Here is a 15,696-nt window from a genome sequence, read left to right on the forward strand (position 1 = left end):
TGGGGGGTAGTCTTATACAGTGAATATAGGCCTAAACCTATGTTTTAACTGTAAAATTAGGGGGGTCGTCTTATACGCTGGAAAATACTGTATGTGAATATCATCCTATCTAATAGAAGGGTTTTATGCAATTAACCATCACTCTGTCACAAAGATGGTGGCGCCCATAGCCACAAGATGGCGGTGCCCAGTCCTCTCAGCCCCATTGGAGTCTCCCAGTCCCAGGGACGGCCGCTGAGAGCAGGCACTATGAGAGGCCTGGTGGAATGCTTGCTTTGATGTGGCGGCAACTAGGCAAGCATTCCACCCGGCCACGGAGGGCCTCTGGGCAGTGGGCGCAGAGCAGCTAGGCCCTGCAGAGAGCTACTGGTGCACGAATTCACGTGCAGGGCTACTAGTAGGATATATGTGAATGTATGGAAATATATTTATTATGAAGGGTTGCCTCAATGGTTATGGAGTGTGAAAAGTCCCATGATCGGCTGTCTGGAAGCTGGAAGCCCATAGTATTGTTCCAGTTCAAACCTGAATGCTTGAGACCAAAGGAAACAACGGTGTAAGTTCCAGTGGAGTCTGAGGCCCTAGAACTAGAAGCTCAGAGGTTTAAGGACAGCGAAGTTTAATGTCTGCTCAAATTCACCCTTCTGGAACTTTTTGCTCTGTTCAGTCTGGTCCCTCGATTACCCAGCTTGGAGAGGGTGAGCTTTACTCAGTCTGCTGATTCAGTTGTGATCTTTTCACCCTCATAGGCATGCCCAGAAGTGAGGTCTCATCAACTACCAGGTACCCTTGTCAAGTTGACACATAAAATGAACTATCACACTCAGACATGGCCGTCAGTTCTGAGAGAAAGTTCTTAGAACTTTGGTGGACTAGGTAAAGGGATGACAATGCATATGTTAATTGATCAGTTTATAAGGATTTGTGAGAATGACGTACAATACTCAGGACACTCCTTCTGACTGTGATTTCTCTCTCCCTCTCTTTTTTTAGTGCCCATGGTGTTTGTTCACAATTTCAGTCAAAATCTATGTCCCTCCAATACCACAAGTTTGTTTACTCCACTATCTGTGTTACCAAGAGAGAGATGGCCTAGGGGCCATGCTCTCTGCACATTGCATAGCCTAGCCCTAGACAAAACTCAGGAAATATATGTTAGATAAGTGAATGAGTGCATAATTTCCTTAATTGGAGACACTGCCCTTTCTCCAATGTCTGTCTTTGTGTGCAATTCCGGGGAATCCTCCTTGGGCAGCTATGACCCTATTTTCCTAATGAATCATTCAGAAATCCTCCCCCTCCTTGGTAATCTTCCTTTCCTGGGATTTTCCATTCATTTAGACTCTGGACTGCGTGAATTGCTGAAATAGATAATCAACTTTTTGGATATAAAAAGTTTATATTTTAATTGAACTTAAATGACTTTGCCATTTAACTCATAATCTTTTTTTTTACCCCCTATTCCATCCCAAATGTCACAGTATATAAGTGAAGGACTCCTGATTGTTATTTTTGTATCTGTAATAATAATTTACATCTATTCAAAGTTCACCAATGACTAATTTACTGTCAGAAACTTTAGGTAAGTAGCAGGTGAAAAAATATACATATGCACAAATATTACCTAATTAACTGGCTGTTAAAACCTGATTTCATAGACTCTTTTGAAAGAAACTCTGTAGTGATAAGATGCCATTAGCACTAACACAAGAGAAATTGAGTTGTGACAAAATACCCAGTAAATATAGATAATGCATATCCTTTATAATTTTAAAATATCCCAATGCTAAAGGCTTTTAGAAGGGTAATTTTAGAAAAATAAATATTTTATATAATTCAGCAGGAGCTATTAAATTCAGAGTACAAGATGCCAAGCCTACATAGTTGCTGCTTCTACATAAGGCCACGATTTTAAAGACTTGGGAGAAATAGCTGTGCTATCTAATTTACCTAGTATATAAACAAACGCAGAAAGTCAAAGTGAAAAGATAGAAGACTATCTTGCAAATCCTAGATAATAAAGATGTAATATGCAAATGGTCATTACGCCGTGAAGCAGTGAAGCATAACGACCACCTCTTAATGACTGGATCACGGATCAGAAGGAAGGTGGGGCAGTGAGCTGCTACAAGTAGGCAGTGGCTAGCTACAGGAGGGGGCAGGGCAGCAAGCTATAAGAGAGGGGTAAGGGGGGGGGCAGAGGGAGCTCAGGAGGGCAGCAGTGAGCTTTTGGTGCATGAATTCATGTGCAGGGCTGCTAGTAAAGGAATAAAACTCCCCAGAAAAACAAAACAAAACAAAACAAAACAAAACAAAACACAGAATACAACAACAAAGAAACAGAGGTAACTAATTTGCCTGCTACAGAATCCAAAGAAACAGCCATGAGGCTGGATGCTCACCACACTTGAGAGGGACTAGAGAAACTTACCGAGAACTTCACAAATGGTTTGAAAGTATAACAAAGAACCACGCAGATCTGAAGCACACAATATAAAAAGAATTGGTTTGTGTTTTGTTGCTCCAAGACCACCTTAATTATCAACAAAAAGCCAATATTTTCTCCCTTTCTCCCTCCCTCTGCCTTCTCTCTTTCCCTTCTATATATTTCTGAAATATTTCCTTCTTTCCTACCACATTTCTGAAACCCTATATTTTTCTGAGTCTCTTGCAATGACACGGTGATTTTCATGATAGCCCGTGAATGTGATGTTTCTAAAAATTGAGAACAGGTTGCTGAGCTATTCTGTGATAAATGGCTTTAAGTGCAGCAATTAAACCTTGAAATAGCTCGCTGCATTTTGCCACTGAGGACTCTGCAACCCCAACTGGGCAGAGAATGTCCTCTGCTGTTGGGTTACACCTCTTCTCTCCATCTGTCATTTATTTCACATTCTTCATTTTACTTGTGCAGCAATGGCCCTAATATCGCTGGTTTTAACAACAGCACATTTAAATTTTATGAAACATACTAAAAAGAATAACAATGGGCATAAAGAAAAAATTGTTATATTAAGTTGAACACAATGGAGAAAACATTAGTGGTTCCCATTAGTGGGAAGATTTTAAAAAGTAAATTTCAATTCCATTGGGAAGAAAAAGTGGACTTCTACATGAGAAGGAGAGTTTTATGTTTATTTAAGAATTTCATCCCCTGAATAGCATCATTATATCAAATGTATAGCTACTCTATTAAATAGTTATTTAAATAATCAAAAGTACTTTCAAAATGAAAACGAAGAAATCAAGAGAATTCAAAATAAGATAGGATATTTGTTATCATGTTATTAGTCAAGAGATAAGATAAAAGAACAGGTTTTAGCCAGGAAAATGTTTTTTTTTTTTTTTAAACTTTCCAAGAAATATAAAAATTTGCTAGGAACTACTCTTCATTTAAATATCTCAATGTGAGAACTGAATGCCAACTGATTATTGAAGCACAGCATTGAAGACTCTCTAATAAGTATTTATTATTAATTTTGATTTTAAAGAACATTGATGAATTTAATAAACATCCATGATGTTTATAATTATGGGATTAAGACCCATATATCACAAAGGCTGTGGGAAGCAAACTGACTTTTTGGACGTATTTTGAGAGTTTTCAAGTTTCACTCTTGTACCTCACTGTCATTTTCTCACCAGGTTGTAGATCATCCAGGCCGTCTACTCTAACAAATTAAAGGGTTTTATTGTTTATTTACAAACAGGCTTGAATTTGGTCATGCTTAAGTTGTTAACTTAATGAGTCATTAATTCCATTTATCTATGTCTCATTTTCCAGTGGTATTGTCAGGGGACATTATAAATATTGGCCAATCCCATATTTTGGTAACAGCAGGAAAGTCTCTCAGCCTCTAGATCAATATTATTAAATCTATGAGTTTGCCATCACAGATGAGATGCTTTGCTAATTTTAAATCCTGTCAATATAAGAAACATCCAAGTCTGTAGAGACTTATGAGTTTATTTGAGCCGAACTGATGACAATTGCTAGGAAGAAAAATCTCATTGTGCAGAGAAAATGCTCTGGAGAATGGCAGTTTTACAGTTTACTTTATAAATTAGAATCAAAGGAGGAGATATAAGGGGGAGGGTTACATGAAATTCATTGGTGATAAATTGAGAGGTGGGAGAAAACAAAGTAGGGAAATCCCTGAGATGAGATAAAAAGTAAAACAGTTAGATGCATGCTTCTTTTACATTGTTTGGAATAGAATAGTTAACAATTAAGATGGCATTTGGGGAACAAGGAAACAATGAGGTGGCCTGTGGTCTCCGGCTCTGGTGAAAGGTAGTCCTCTGAAGGGTCTGGAAAAGGGGGGTTATTTGGTTACTCTGACATTCCAAGGGTATGTTGTCTTAGAAGTAAAATGTTCGCCTAAGGTAAAGATTGACCTTTGTCAAGGAAGCTACAGGCCTAGGATGTGACTACCCACCGTGACCCTCCTTTAATTAGGAATTTTTATCTTCAGACTATCCTGTGTGGTTGCTTTCCATCTCTGAGTTTGCAGGACCACCATGAAGCACTCCCCTGAGCTTGTCAGGTTTGGTATGTAGCCCCCTTTGTTTGTGTGTGTGTGTGTGTGTGTGTGTGTGTGTGCACAGTCCTCATGTAATTTAAGGGAAACATTTTAATACAGTTTTAATTATGAGTACAATTTGAAGTGTCTTGGTCAACTTTTTATTAAATATTAAGTTTTGGAAACCTGACTTGAGAAATAAGAAGCAGCAAAGCCCATAATAGTCTCTGAACTGGAAATAATTTCAGGGTCTGTGCTGTTCCTTCCCTCAGCTCTGTTTCCATATAGAAAACTCATACTGAAATATAGTACTCGGTAGATTTATTTTAATTACATAGGTCGTGATTTTTCAGTGAAAATAACTAAAATATATTGGATTGAGCCAAGGAAAATCTCAGAAAATGAGATATTTCTTAGTATAACAATGCTGTAATGTTCAATTTAAATTATATGCCTAGGAGGGATTCATATAGAATTCTAATTTAATGAAAATTCTGACCCAAATAGAACAGGAAAATTGTATAAACTCTTTTCCCAAAAAGACTTGTTCTCACCAGTTTTGTTTTTTTTAAAATTTATTCAGGGTTACATTGGTTAATAAAATAATATAGGTTTAAGGTATATAATTCTGTTAATACATCATCTGTATACTGCACTGTTATATATATATATATATATATATATATATATATATATATATATATATATATATAATTAATTTCAGAGAAAAAGGGAGAGGGATAAAGAGATAGAAACATCAATGATGACAATAATTGATCAGTCACCTCCTGCACAACCATTACTGTTCATATGTCAATTATCAACCACTGAACCACACTATCTGGTCACTGCAACACAATTTTTAAACCACAACTTCCAAAAAGCGAGAATGTGATTTTCCTACACTTTCAAGTAAATCTTCATGTATCTACCAATAATGATAAAAATAAATCATTCTGATCAGTTTTGCAGAGATTGTAATACATAATAAATCTTCAAAATACTGTAGCTCTCTCTTTCAGACCTACCTTGAAGAAATTCTTCTAAACCCAAAATGCATATTGAGTGAAATGCTATTGGTCATTAAAGAATTCAGAGTTTCAGCTACAGAGAGGATTCTTACATTTGAAGATTTCACCCTAGTGCTTTGACAGTGCTTTGATAATGATTTTGCATTGGGGTCTAAGTTTTTTAATGTTTCTGAAATGTGACAGGAGTGAAAGTGCACAAACACTAATGAGCACGTTTTGTCCAAGCCACTAAAGTCAGTTAAAGAAATCAGGCCAAAGGATTCAACTTAACCATTCAACTTTCAAAACACTGGTGGAACTATAAGGTTACCCAAAAGGTTAGTAGAAGTGGCCTGAGAACAGTGTTTTGATGATGTTGATGAAAATCGTGATGATAATTTGGCATTTATTTACTGGGCTGTTAGTCTATGCACTATGACACATGCTTTATAAACATTATCTTATTGAATTCTTACTTTAACTCTTTCTGAGTGGAGTTGATTTGCACCCTGAAGCCTAGAGAGCATCCATCAATAGCTAGGGAGCTTCTGAGTCAGTTGCCAACCACAGGATCCTCTGGCTTAGTCCCTGGTCTCCACCCTGGGAGCTCAGTGCACTTGCTTCTCACCTTCAAACAAGTCAGCTGGGTTGACCATTTTCACAGATGACTAACCTGAAAGGCAAAGTTAGTGGACCCATAGGTGTGGCTCTGGATTAATCCATTATTATTTATATCTTTGAGGGAGAAAAAAATCTTTTCACTACTCCCTGTATCACTGGATCAGACCAAGAGAATTTTTCCCAAAGTACATGTACTCTATGTTTAACTCTAATGATTTTCTATTAAAGCATATAAAAATAATCACAAAATATTTGAAATCACTCCAACTTTCAGTAATAGGAACCTGGTAGAATAAAGTATGGTTCATCCACGGAGTAAAGTGCTAGCACACATAAAAATATAGGAGATAGCATTTATGTAGTACTGTGGAATGATTTCCAGGTTGAATGATAAAAGTATATTGTCTGCTACTATTTATATAACAGAAAATGGAGATATATATATATATACACACATACAGAAATATACATGTAGATGTTAAACATTCAATAATGTATATACAAACTCACATGAACATATACTAGTATATTTATATATACATATTTTTATATTACAAAAAATAAAGGAAGTTAACAATTACATTTAAACTCATTTTAAGCACTGAAATAGGGAATTTTGGTTAACACCATGGCCCTAATAAAAAAACATAGCTACCATGGGCTTATGCTGTTTAATTAATAACACATTCTTATTTTATAATTCTCTAGATGTAATACAGAAAACACATTAGTATATAGTGCAGGCCAGGCTATAACTCTGAGGGCACCTGGCATGACACAGAAAGGGGCATCATGGAGGCCGTCTGGCCTGGCAGAGGAGCACTGTCTCAGAGCTCAGCCCTGGCACAGTGCTAAGTGGGTCCCGCTATGCCGGGACCAAGGACAGACTCTTCCTGAAGATGAACAAGCTGGGTTGATAGGGACTGGAGGACCTTCAGAGTGCAAATGTCAATCCAGCTCTGAGTTAAATGAATTTTAGAATGAATACTTATCTCAGCATGAGAGTTTTTAAACCAAAGTGCCTGGAAAAATTAGTGGATTAATCTTAGTTTAATACTCAATAAAATTTTGTTTTCCCAATGTGGGTTAGAAATAGGACCTTGTCAGAGAAAGTATGTGAAGTTATAGCAATAAAGTGAACCACATGATTGAACATATATGATTGGAATCTATTAAATGATGCTTGATACACACATAACATGGTAAGAAGCCATGCATTTAAACACACCTCTTGTTCTTTTTTAAAAAACATATTTCATCCACAGGGTATGTGTCATTTCATATGGGGTATCCCATTCTTTGCAAAATTCTCATGCCCATTTCCCCCTGGTCCCAAACTCTCATGTTAAGCTGAATGTCACAGATGACTCCATGGCTTAGTGCCATGCTGCTGAAACATCCTGGTTTGGGATCTCAGCAGAAATCAACAAACAGCATAGTTTAATTCACACTTAATACCCCTTCTTATTGTTCATTTTAATGTTGATTAGTTGTCTTCCAACATTTTAGGGTAGATGTTTTCTTTCTGTGTTAGGAAATTTAAGTAATTGCAAATAGATTTTCCAGGGTTGTGACATTGTCAAAACCTTGGCATATGAAGTGATGGATCAAAGCACAAACTGTTTTTTCTGAGAGACTCCAGCCCATCATTGGTCATCTCCGTAGAAGATGACAGAATTTACATGGTCTTTGCTTTGAGATTTCTCTGCACTCTGCTTGCTTCAGGGAACAATAAGGTCAGTGTTGCTCATTGTATGTAAGGACATTTTGCAGAAAGGGACACCTTCCCATGCTGGTATTTTGTCATCCTTCCAGGAGATAAAGGAATTCCTCCAATCTCAAATTTTATAGGTCCTAAGACCTCCCGGTGTCCTGACCCCTGCCCTCCATTGCCATGACTCCATGGTTTGAGGTTCGGTTCTTGAACTTTTGTAGTCTCCAGGCTGACTATAGTGACTCAGACATGAGCCTCAACACTTCTCCAAATGCACCAGGAAGAGCCCTCAAATAGCGAGCACCACTAACCAGGTGGACCTCACTGTGGGGAATCAGGAGGAGAAATTTTACAGCAAACTGCAGAGAGTGATCAGTAGTCCCGCTTGCATGTTTCTGTATTTCTTCCCTCATTCTGATCCCCAGCCAACGGGACAGCTCTTCATCCTTCCTTTCCTGGGACAAATGCTAAATAAATTCAGAAATGGGTAAATCTACTATAAGTGTTCACGGGAAGCATGCATGTTGAAATGCTAGCCTAACCTTTACCCATTTAACACCTAAGATATGTCATCACTACTTGGAAAAAAATGGAAAAAACAGACTTTTCAGAAAATTCACTTAACCCTAAATGTCATTTGCTGTGAATGCCTTATCTCATGCTGACTTCACCTAGAAACTCTCATGCTGATAGAGTCAAAGGTAGCCTATTCAGTCCCTTATCATGCCTTCCTAGTACTTGTAGGCCTGTTAACACAGCAAACTAAATGTCATGCATTTGAAAAATGTCATGCACCAAAACAGACTGTCCAACTATAGCTTTATTATATTTTATATTACCCTAGAGAAGATTAAAGAAAGATATGGAAAGGAAGTAATAAAAATATCACATATAAATTTGTCTCAATTCAGTATAGTTTCTCTAAATATAGGTCTTTGAGGAATATAAAATTCATATAAAATGTCAACTTTACTACACTAAAATATGTATAATTTGTAAATAGTATACTTTTGATGTTACCTTCTTTTTTTTGCTTTTATGTATTCTTTTAGAAACATTCTCTTTTAGTAAATGCAATAAAATGGAAGAATCTGGGTGATTCTAATATGTGAGCAATCCAATTTCATATTTGGAAAAAAATTGGGGGGAGTATGTGCTTTTTTCACATTAGAAATCTAAAAGTACAAATTTGAGGATAAATTAACAAAAGAAAAGTACATTAATTTTATTTACTTTGTATTTGCTTTCTTTAGTTTTCTTATTCATATTTCTGTTTAAGAAACTATAAAATTAGCACATAATAAAGTGCACTCCAGTTATAGGGACAATAACTGGGTACAAGACATCATATATTTCCTATATTATGAAATTCATTTTTTTACATGGGCACAGTAGTGACATGTTAACTTCAGTAGAGACTGGACCCAGTGCCTGAGGAAGGATCCCCTGGCCTGAGAGGAGGTTCTTCCCACACAAAGTCTGTGCTGTCTGGGGCCCCGGAGAGGAAGAGAATGAGGTGGGAAAGAGCACAAAGCCTCATTTGTTAGTTGCTTAATCCCAAATTTAGAAATTTAACATTAACCTGCTGGTTTGAGGGGTGTTACAATGGTGAGTAAAGACAGCAGTTTCCAAGCTGAGGTGCCTGGGGCAGTTTATCCAGAGAGAAATGTTTCTAGCTTATCTGCACGTTTGTTTTCAAACCATCCTTTAAAAAAAATGTGTCATTTGAGCTTGTTTCACAATGTACATAATATAGCAGCCTTTGTGTAAATCTACAGGTAAATTATTATAGATACATTGTGAGGATTCCAAATAACTCTCCTGGTGGGAACATGATCCGTAGACCCAGGTGAGGTTAGTGGGCAGGATGAGGAAAGGAAAGGATGTGTGCAGGAAACATCTCCAGGTGGAGCCAGTGACTTTCCTAATGATGATTTTAACAATGGACGCCTGAAAGGAGATGAGGGCAGTAAAATCCAGGATGAATAGCTTCTTAATATGCAGGTTGTCAGGACTCCTCAATCAAGAAATCAGATAATTCTAGATCCCTCTTTAACAAAAGGCAAGTGAATGTGTTGTCAAAATGGGCACAGCTTTATTTGCACAATACAACTAAAGATATATTCATTAGCTTCATCTAATGTTGAAAGCTGAATTTAAGTGTTGGGTTTTAGTTGTGTGTGAGATACATTCTAAAACTAAGTCAGATGTATTAAACTCTAGGAAAATTCAATTAGTTTCAACTTACAGGACAAAAAAAAATACCAAAAGCAGTGAAAAGAGAGTCAATTCTTTAAGGAAAGTCCTTGACTGGTTTTTTTCAAGTAGTGAACTACATTAAAATATGATTAAATTTAAAATATAATTTGCATAAAATTCTTCAGAGGCCAACTTTGAGACATCCTTTATTATTGAGTCTCAAGGTATGAATAAATTTAGGATTCTATTTTAACCATCAGAGGATATTGAAAATTATGCTCACTATAGAGATCATTTGAATCTACATTTTCTCTTCTAAGGTATGTCATACATATAGTACAAAAGATGGCTTATAAAGAAAACCTAACATAGAATGTTTCCTGATTCTTTCAACTGTCAGTTGAAAGAACCAGGTGACTGGCAATGATATTAGAAAATAAAGCGCATTAATTCTAATAACAGAATGTCTTAAAAACAGGGGGAAAATCCCATGTATATGTAAAGTCTACTGCAATGGTTTTTACTAAATAGCAAGAATAAGAAATTTAAGATGTTTGCCTTGCTTCCTAATTTGTCCACAACCTGAGTCAGATCCCACCCAAAACATGAAATGTAACAAGAAAGATAACCCAAAACTCCAAATATCTTCTTATCAATGACCTCATATTCCTCAACTCATGCAGTTGAGTTTTCTTCATTAGTGCCCGAGAATACTAAGTTGAGCTGAAACAGTGGCATCATTGTAGCATATGAAAGAGCTCCGATTGCTGCACATAGCCTCTCTGCATGAGACACCTCAGTTCCCTGCACCCAGCACTCCAAGTGCATCCATAGATCGCTTCATCCCAAGGCTCCTCCAGTCTTGGAAGATTTTCTAGTTAGGTTTCGAAAGTCACTGTGGCTCAAGATCTTGGCGTTCCCCTTCTCTGTTTTTCTCACCAGGATATCAAAGTAGAGTTTGAAATATTATCATGAGCTTCTCTCCAGGCTCTTAAAAATCAATTATACAAGGCTTTATTGAAGTGTTATTTCAAAGGAAAAATAAAAGATCAAAACACATTCACCCTTAATTACACCTTTAAAAACAATATTAATATTGTTTCCTACTTTATGTCTTTGACATTTTGGAGAAATCTGGGATTAAAGCTGGGGCTAGTATACCTTTGAGGTTTGTGGAAAGGGAAGTGTACACAATAGAAAAAGAGAACCTTAATGTAACAGCACTTTCTCCCCGGTAGAGTCTACTTACTGAGTTCTGTGGACACCATGCCTGAAATGCACCTGGAAAGGGAAAGAGGATATTTCCTCTACTTTCGCCTTTCTTTCCTTGAAACAAGTAGCAAAATAAATTTCCTTCTTTCTTGCTCTGCGACACAATATCCTTAGTATGGCTCAGTTGTTTGAGCATCATCCGTACATTGAAAGGTTCCCGGTTGGATTCCAGTTCAGGACACAGGCTGATTAACCACCGGTAACTAAACACAGGCTGATTCACAGCCCCCGCTTTTCAATTTGAGGAAACTAAGTGCAGAAAGGAAAATTCAATTTATCCATTTCTATATTGCCTTTCCTGGAGTGTCAAGTGGAAGCCAGGCTCCTCTATATAAACATGAGTAAAGGGGAATATATTTCCTTCCTCACTGTATCACATGAGCAAATTTATATTAAATAACACATTGAAGCAAATAAAATATCATGATGAACATAAATTCTGGGAATGCAAGAGTGGCTCAATGTGAAGAAATCTATTACTGTAGTCCATCTTATGAACAGAGATAAAGGGAACATCTCATAGATGAAGAAATGTGTTCGATGATTTTCAACTTTTAACATTAATTCATATTAAACACTCAATAAGGATATATCAACACAATTATGTAGTTTTTATTGATGAAAATATGTACAGATATCCAACATAAAAATATGTACAGATATCCAACAGAACAACAAAAAAACACACACACACAGGCACACACACACACACACACATATGCACACACACGCAGGCCACATGATTTTTGACAATGGTGGTACTTGAGAGCAATAGGTGAAGAATGATTTTTTTTTCAATACTAATTTTCCTTATTAGTTACATATCCATATAGGCTTTTAAAAAAGAACATTGGCATCTATCCTACATCAAAGAGAAAATCAATTCCATGTGAATTATAGATCTAAAAGCAATAAGTAAAAACAATGAATCATGTAAGAGATAACAGTGGAGAATATCCTCTTGATATTAGGCAGCCAAAGGTTCTTTGAACAGGTCATGACAAATCAGTAACCATAAAAAAATATATAAAGATGAATAAAATTCAAATTAAGAAAATACATCATTAAAATATACTCTTAAGAGTGTAGAATAGCCAGTTCAGTCTAGAGAAGAGATTTCTCATATACAAAGCTAACAACGAACTAGAACCCCAAAGGGATATAAATCTATCCATTAATTATGACACATACTGCCATGAATTTATAATGTTTGGAAAAGCAGTTCCTTTATTTCCGTTTCCATGTTAAGAGCATAAAAGCAAAACCCACATCCAAAAGGTATGTTCTTGGGTCATCTTTAGCTAAAAAAAGCCAACAGCTCTCCCAGATGCTTTTGTAGAAAAATTGCATGTGACAATTGCAAGTCATCGGTTGACATAAGGGAGATGTTGATGGCAATTTTGCAGATGTGATCTGATTTATGTTGCTTAAAGCTTGCCCTGGCAGCTCTGTAGGAAGAGGATCCAGAAGGTCAATGACAGGAGCAGGGAGACCAGTTAAGGGTCATCCAGTGAGAGATTATGGCATGTGGAGGACGGATAGGGGAGGGGGAAAGGAGAAGTGGTCAGAATTGGTCAGTACAGGTGGACAGGATTGGAGAGGCACTGGATGTCAGGGGAAACCAGGGTACTGAGCACAGCACAGGCATTAGAGACATGCTGGTTTTCTCTGCTAGTTTTATTTGGAAATTTTTCAAACATTCAGAAAAGTTTAAATAATTTTCCAATGAAGCACCCCCCGCCCCCCCCCGCCATAATCTAAGCCTAGCTTCTGCCGTTAACATTTACCGTAGTTGTTTATCACATGCCTGTATGTGAGTCCAACCTTCTGTTCTCCCATGAAAACATTTTTATATATTTCAAAGTAAATTGCAGACATCAGTACACATCTCCCTAAATACATCTGTATACATATCATTAACTAGACTTCAATTTTTTGTTTAGAGTTTTATATAAAATTTGTATGCAATGAAATGCTTAAATCATAAATGTATATTTGCTGAATTTTGAAAAATACCTACATCTGGGAAAACATTACATTTATCCAATAACATATTATGATGCTGTAATTCACCATGCATACAACTGCTGATATTAAGTCCTAAGTAATTGCTCAAAGACATAAAGCCAGCAGGAAAAACTAGAATCAATGTATGAGAAAATATATCTAAAATTCAATAATTTAAATAGCCATCAACAGTGCTCATATGTTTTCCACTCTTTCCTTATTAGAATAAATGCAATGTCTTTTTTTATAGCTAGAATTCCATATGGAAAAGATAAGGTTATTAATTTGATTTATCTTTCAATTACTCAATATGTTTAGCCTGTACAAGTATTATTAAAACTCAGGTTAATGAAACATGGTTTTAGGCTTTAAAGAAAGTCAACAGTTTGGGCTAAGCTTGATTCCATAAATCATAATTATAATGCTGGTCCAATAAAACCATCAACTTTATTTAGTTGAGAAAAAGAGATTATAGAACTTCCCCACATTTTCTTTTCCAAACTAACAAACACCCATAGCTTGAGTAAAGAATAGGAGGCTCCTGAAAAGAAGGTCAAAGATTAGTTTTTCATATTTCAAGAGCCCAGAACTAACAAAATCCCCCATCATCACCTTCATCTTAATTGCTAAACTCCAGAGCCATTATTCATGGTTGAGATTTGGTGAGCAGTCCTGGGGGTTTCATCATGAGGTCATTTTCAATGTCATCTTGGGAGAATTAAGAGTCTGTCTTATCAGCATCCCTAAGCATGAGATAATTAGGAAACCAACAGGAAAGATAAAGAAGAGCCAAGAACTGAAGACATACAGCTTCTTCTGAAAGAGAAAAGAATGTGAATGATGTGAAATAGAAAAACTATGAACCAGCTTCCCACAGACTGTCAACTGACCAAGTCATCTAGTTAGTATTCAGGATTGTCATTCATTTTCCTGCTTTTTTGTTCCCTTATTTTTTTTCTGGAACATTCTTTTTATAGCTCAGAGTATTTATTTTTTAGTCTTGGTAAAGCATATATGACAAAATTGTAAGATATTTAAAGTTGTGGCGATTTTATATAAGTGAGTTGTGGCGATTTTATATATGTATACATTGGGAAAGGCTTCCCACTATCTAGTTAATTAACACATCTGTTATCTCACATATTTATCTTTATTTCAGTGAGAATATTTAAGTTCTACTCTCTTAGAAAATTTCAACTATATAATACAGGAGGCCTAGTGCATGATATTCGTAAACAGGTAGGGACCCTAGGCCTGGCCGGCAATCAGGGCCGATCTGTGGGGCAACTGGTGGGGTGATCAGGGGGCCCCAGCTGGCACCTGCCTTGGCTGACCCCATGCCATCTGCTCACTGGCCCTGCCCCCTGCCCGCTGGCCCCACCCCCCACTGCCGCCACTGGTTGCCCTGTAGCAGGAGGCAACTGGCAGGGCAATGGGGTGGGGGTAGGGGGTAGGACAGCTCCAGCCCATTCCCCAACCAGCCCTGCCCCCCAGTTGCCCCACTGCTGCTGCTGGTCACCTCCCTCTGAGGAGTGACTGGTGGGGTGATTGGGGGAGGGGGCCCTGCTGGCACCCACCTTGGCTAACCTGGGACCTGCAGGTTGGGGACAGCTCCTGCACTGAGCATCTGCCCCCAGTGGTCCTTGCATGTCATAGCGACCTGTTGTTCTGCCACTAGATAAATTTGCATATTAGGCTCTTATTATATAGGATAGTCACCATGCTTTATATTAGATATTAAGACCTTATTCATCTCAAAGATGAAAATATATATTATTTGACCAACTTATCCCTGTTTACCACATACCCCAACCCCTGGCGACCACTTTTGTACTCTCTGTTTCTATAAGATGGGTTTCCTTTACATTTCCACTTAGAGAAGTTTTTTTTTTTGACATGTCAACTTCAAACAAAAGGCCAGACAAAAAAAATAATAATAAGACAAAAACAAACAAACAAAAATACACAAAGGCCCCAGACAGGATCACCTTTACCTTTACCAGTCATTGCCACCTTCACTGCATGCTCCTGTCATTTGCTCACTTCACACCACTACCCTCTATGCTTAGCTACCATGACTTCTGTGTGACTAGTGGGTAGGCTGCTTTGGGATCTTGACATCTTACTCTCTATAGTTTAGTGTTGTCATCTCCACCCCTCCCCAGAACCTCTTCACTCAAACATTGTGACAAACAACTGCTACCCCTGAAACACTGATTCAAATCACCCTAAGCTGATATCACCTCCTTTCACTCAGGGCCACTTCCTCTTCTACTCCCCTCCAAAGTGACTTTTATACTCCTTCACTACTATGTCATGCACTCACCTCCTGACTTAACCAGATTAGGTT

Source organism: Pipistrellus hanaki, assembly GCF_964339955.1.
Source record: "Pipistrellus hanaki genome assembly, chromosome: 4".
Taxonomy (NCBI): Eukaryota; Metazoa; Chordata; class Mammalia; order Chiroptera; family Vespertilionidae; genus Pipistrellus; species Pipistrellus hanaki.